Genomic DNA, 6,261 nt, shown 5'->3' on the forward strand with positions numbered 1-6,261 from the left:
TCAGAGAACCCTGGAAAAAATATTAAGTAGCACATCTGTTTTTAACATTTATAATAACAAGAAATGTATCTTGAGCAGCAAATCAGCATATTAGAATGATTTCTGAAGGATCAGGTGACACTGAAGACTGGAGTAATGACACTGAAAATTCAGCTTTGCATCAGGAATATACAGGTGCATCTCAATAAATTAGAATGTCGTGGAAAAGTTCATTTATTTCAGTAATTCAACTCAAATTGTGAAACTCGTGTATTAAATAAATTCAATGCACACAGACTGAGGTAGTTTTGTGAAGTCTTTGGTTCTTTGAATTGTGATGATTTTGGCTCATATTTAACAAAAACCCACCAATTCACTATCTCAACAAATTAGAATACTTCATAAGACCAATAAAAAAAACAAAAAAAAAACATTTTTAGTGAATTGTTGGCCTTCTGGAAAGCATGTTCATTTACTGTATATGTACTCAGTACTTGGTAGGGGCTCCTTTTGCTTTAATTACTGCCTCAATTCAGCGTGGCATGGAGGTGATCAGTTTGTGGCACTGCTGAGGTGGTATGGAAGCCCAGGTATCTTTGACAGTGGCCTTCAGCTCATCTGCATTTTTTGGTCTCTTGTTTCTCATTTTCCTCTTGACAATACCCCATAGATTCTCTATGGGGTTCAGGTCTGGTGAGTTTTCTGGCCAGTTAAGCACACCAACACCATGGTCATTTAACAAACTTTTGGTGCTTTTGGCAGTGTGGGCAGGTGCCAAATCCTGCTGGAAAATGAAATCAGCATCTTTAAAAAGCTGGTCAGCAGAAGGAAGCATGAAGTGCTGCAAAATTTCTTGGTAAACAGGTGCAGTGACTTTGGTTTTCAAATAACACAATGGACCAACACCAGCATATGACATTGTACCCCAAATCATCACAGACTGTGGAAACTTAACACTGGACTTCAAGCAACTTGGGCTATGAGCTTCTCCACCATTCCTCCAGACTCTAGGACCTTGGTTTCCAAATGAAATACAAAACTTGCTCTCATCTGAAAAGAGGACTTTGGACCACTGGGCAACAGTCCAGTTCTTCTTCTCCTTAGCCCAGGTAAGACGCCTCTGACGTTGTCTGTGGTTCAGGAGTGGCTTAACAAGAGGAATACGGCAACTGTAGCCAAATTCCTCGACACGGTGGCTCTTGATGCCTTGACCCCAGCCTCAGTCCATTCCTTGTGAAGTTCACCCAAATTCTTGAATCCATTTTGCTTGACAATCCTCATAAGGCTGCGGTTCTCTCGGTTGCTTGTGCATCTTTTTCTTCCACACTTTTTCCTTCCACTCAACTTTCTGTTAACATGCTTGGATACAGCACTCTGTGAACAGCCAGCTTCTTTGGCAATGAATGTTTGTGGCTTACCCTCCTTGTGAAGGGTGTCAATGATTGTGTAGCCTAGTGAACCAAACTGAAAGACCATTTTGAAGGCTCAGGAAACCTTTTCAGGTGTTTTGAGTTGATTCGCTGATTGGCATGTCACCATATTCTAATTTGTTGTGAATTGGTGGGTTTTTGTTAAATGTGAGCCAAAATCATCACAATTAAAAGAACCAAAGACTTAAACTACTTCAGTCCGTGTGCACTGAATTTATTTAATACACGAGTTTCACAATTTGAGTTGAATTACTGAAATAAATTAACTTTTCCACGACATTCTAATTTATTGAGATGCACCTGTATTATATGAACATTTAATGAAATAGAAAACATTTATTTCAATTGTAATACTATTTCCCAATATTACTATTTTTACTGCATTACTGTATTTTTTATCAAATAAATGCATCCTTGGTGAGCATGAGAGACTTCTTTAAAAGCATTTTAAAAATCTTACTTACGCTAAACTTTTGATTGGTGGTGTAAAAGTGTCCATGAGCAAAAGGATAGGGAAGAAAAAAAAAATCAATTTTAAAACACATGCAAGAATCGGTGTATTCATGTTGGTTTCATTTTGTTTGTGAAAAACTTTTGTACTGTTTTAAGAAAAGTTTAGATTTTGTGACTAAAAAAATGTTACATGGTCACATAAAAATCAATAAAATATTTTCCTTACACATTCCTTACACATTCAATGTGTATCTGTACACATCTAATCATTATTTTTAAGAAAGTTTTTACAGATTTTTCAAGGCAAAACATTTTTGTTTTTTTGTACAAATGTCATTCATTATAAATATTCAGTTTGTGAACTGCTGCACCGTAGGACGCTTTACCTGAACTAACCTTTCCTTCACATAAAAATATCAAAATATCTAATATATTAAAACACTTATTAATCTTGATATTTTTTTCCTGGATTTTTTTTTTTTTTTTTTATGTTACTTGGACAAAATAACTATGTTTTCCAGACAAAAGTCAAGGCAAGGCAAGGCAAGTTTATTTATATAGCACATTTCATACACAATGGTAATTCAATGGTAGATATTTGGAAAAAGTGTTCCAAATATTATCATAATACAGTTTTGTCTAAGAAATAATAATAATAACAATAATAAAGAATCGTGAACTATTTGAACTTGATTTTCTTTTCTTTTTTATCTATTAATGAGGCTTTTTGCTTTTCAATATGATATCAGGACAGTTGTATCACTGAAATGTTATAATTTAGCTCCAAAAAAATGATCAAAATGAACTGTAATATAGATATTAAAAACATTATTGTCATAGAAGGGGTGTATTCATGCCATTTTGTATAAACTGTATTTTTATGCATTTTTGAATAAATTAATAGATTCTGACAAAAAAAAAAAAAAAAAATGACTGCACATCATTGACCAATAAATGGTTTCTCTGATCCTTTGACCTGTGATTATTTTACTCAAGAAGGCTAATGGGTGGATGAACAGCAGCTAATGTTTGTGCATCTGTGTGGGTGGGTGTGTATATGGATCGATAGAGATTGAAGAATAATGTTGAGCATTACAAACAGACCTGCTTTTTGTGATTAATAACTATGATTTTCATCAGCAGCGCAATTCCTCTGGCAATGAGGTGAACAGAGGGCAGCGTGTGCCAGCTTTGAGAATGAGTAAAATTGCTCTTTGGATAATTTTGCAGAAATGTTTGCAGAAGTCAGCAGTTTCATTCAATGAATGCTGACTTAAGGCGAAATTACTCAAAGGATAAAAAAAGCGCTCAACATTATATTGAATGATATCACAGACAAAACCATTCAAAAGAAACCCGTTTTTGCCATTCTTTTGAAAACGCACAGCAAGAGATGAATGGTGGCCTATGTATATTTTTTTTTCTTGTCATTTAGGTGAAGCATTTGATCCTTACACATATAAAGGTACAGGTATTTAGAAAAAAGCCAAGAAGAAATCTCAAGTGGCATTTGCACAAAATTGAAAGTATTGATCTGAGTCTTCAGCTGGACGAAGAATCATTGGTTGTTGTGAAAAGGCAAAACCTGTAATCTATAACTCAATATATCTCAATTCATATTCACTAACAGAATGTGCACAACAAGGTACTGTGATTTTACACACAGAGATCATTAAATTGCCTTAATATGAAACAAAAGAAATCTGTTCAAATTACAAGCATCTTTCTTACTGAAGTCTTTGCACTCATTACACATTTTCTATCTCTAATTACTCACTGTGATCTTTGTGTTGACCTATTAACTTGTGGCTCAGGCTTGAAAAAGTCAACGTGGCTGAAATGTCTACAGGTTTTACTGCAGTGACATAAACTACTGACCTTTCAAGTATAGTTTACTCCATTTAGATGCCCCTGACCCCACCACGATGGACCTGCACACACACCACTGTTAATTAAAAAACCTCTTGAATGTCACCGTGCTGCTTTCCACATCACAATGAAGGATGTTTCAAGCCCAGAAAATGACTGCTGTTGTCTATCTACTTACAGTGAACTAAATATGTTCATTTTTCATCATCTGGAATTGATTAGTGAGTAATGAATTCATAAATTAATGGACTTTGTCACATCACTGAGGTGGAAAATCAACAAGCCATATATTTTTTTTTCATCAGCAATTTAAAATGTCAGACTAAATACAAAATGGCTGCTGGAATAAAAGGGAAACCAAGAAAGATGATGTCCTAAAATAATAATAATAATAATAATAATTATAATTAGAATAATAACTATTGTTATTATTATTTTAAATCTATTATTGTCTCTTATGCTCACCAAGGCTATTATCATAAAACATAACAAATAATTACAATTTATTAATACAAAATGGAAAATTATTATTATTATTATTATTAATAATAATAATAATAATAATAGTTGTTGTTTTGTTGCTGTTGCTATTATTATTATTATTTTTAAAATCCATTATTGTCTTATATGCTCGCCAAGGCTTCATTTACTCAAAAAAAGTAATATTGGGAAATATTATACCACTCATATTTTCCAGTTGAATATATTTTAAAATGCCATGATTTTCAGCATCATTTCTAAAGTTCAGTGTCAGTTCAGAAATCATTCTAATATGCTGATTCAAATAGAAAGCAGTTATTTTAAAATGTCATAATATTTCACAATATTACTGTTTTTACTGTGTTTTTGACCAAATAAATACAGCCTTGGTGAGCATATAAGACTTCTTTTAAAAACAACAAACATCAAAAACAACAAGCTTTTTTACTGGTGTAAATTTATATACTGTATATATATTTATTGTGTGTGTGTGTGTGTGTGTGTGTGTGTGTGACTGCAGAACTGAGACAAATGACCATATAACATGCCACCAACCAAACAGAAGAGAAAATGATATGAGAGATGACAGATAGCATTTTTCTCAGAGTTTTTAGTATGTTTTAAGGCAAGTGAACAACCTGAAAGGTCTATTTAGAAGTGCCAACTGTGTCACATGTCTGAAATCAGTGCCTAAAGCAGCTTAAATGCGTGAAGGAGAAATAACTAGCTGAAAAATGACATACAGTACATTAGCAACTTAAAAGTAAAGTGAACTAATACTTCTGGCCTCTAAAGTACGGTAGCAAATACACATCAATATTTACTATAAAGGTTACAATTTCCATTTTTGGTTTGTTTTCTGACTCACGCAAACCCACACATGTACACAAACTCCCTTCGCCCAGATTACTGCAGAAATACCATCAAATTGTGCTTTACTGCTCTGGTCTGGGTTTGAGACAGACAAGATCTAATTATATGACAAGGGTCTGTGCAGAAATGTGCCTGCAGTACTCTAACCACCTCTGTCCCTCTGTACTCTCTCCTTCTCTCATCCTCCTTCATGCATCCTTTATCGTCATTAGCTGCTCTGAACTCTATTTCTGTTCGTTCATTCTGCTCTGCCCTTTATTTAAACACCAAACCATTTATCAGCTTTTCAACTGTCCCGACCTCTGAACTAGCTGCATGAGCCTCTTGAAGGTCTGTAAAAGCCTACGCTGTTACATGATTGAAAAGTTTATTGCAGTAATCAGTTTGTCTGACAACATTAGAGTGAATACTTTTACTGAAAAGCAAGTTGGGATGGTGTAAAGGTGAAGTATGTAATTTATATTAAAACTAATACTTAAAATACTCTTTTGCTTATCCCAGTTTAACCCTGTAAAGCCTGACACATGAAATTATAGTCCAAAAAATCTATATGTTATGGAACTATTTACTGAATCTTTAGACAAAATGGAAAAATAATCTAATACTGTATGTGTTCAATCTGTTTTTTTGTTGTTGTTGTTGTTGTTGTTTTTTTCGTCACTTCTATTGATAATTATAGTTTAGAGATGGCAGGAAATAATGCAAGTTGTTGATTTTTTGTAATTTTAGGACTCACAAAAGCATAAAAGGAATCTAATTTATTTTTCTGTAACAAAAGGACAGGAATTACTGTTACAATTAACATGCAGAATTATTTTAATATATTTTAACATTTAAATGATAGCATATGCTGCTAACACAATGAGGGGAGGCTCTGTTCATTTAGCTGAATCATTTTGAGATAATGTGTCAATTGATACTCTTTGAAACAACAACCAAATAAAAGACATCAAAGAGAGCTAGCCAGGTGATGGCTCCTTTCTAATCATGAAGAACAGCAAGATGGACAAATAGGAACTAAAGGACTGGTGCAACTAATGAGATCTCACATTTGCATAAGCACTGAATTAGCATCCTAAATATGCATAACAGGCTCTCAAACTTGCTTTCAAGAGAAACAGCTTCAAAACATCTCACAAGCTCTTGCAAGTGTCTCAACGAGTACTCTACAGTGTTT

Source organism: Onychostoma macrolepis, chromosome 23, assembly GCF_012432095.1.
Source record: "Onychostoma macrolepis isolate SWU-2019 chromosome 23, ASM1243209v1, whole genome shotgun sequence".
Classification (NCBI taxonomy): domain Eukaryota; kingdom Metazoa; phylum Chordata; class Actinopteri; order Cypriniformes; family Cyprinidae; genus Onychostoma; species Onychostoma macrolepis.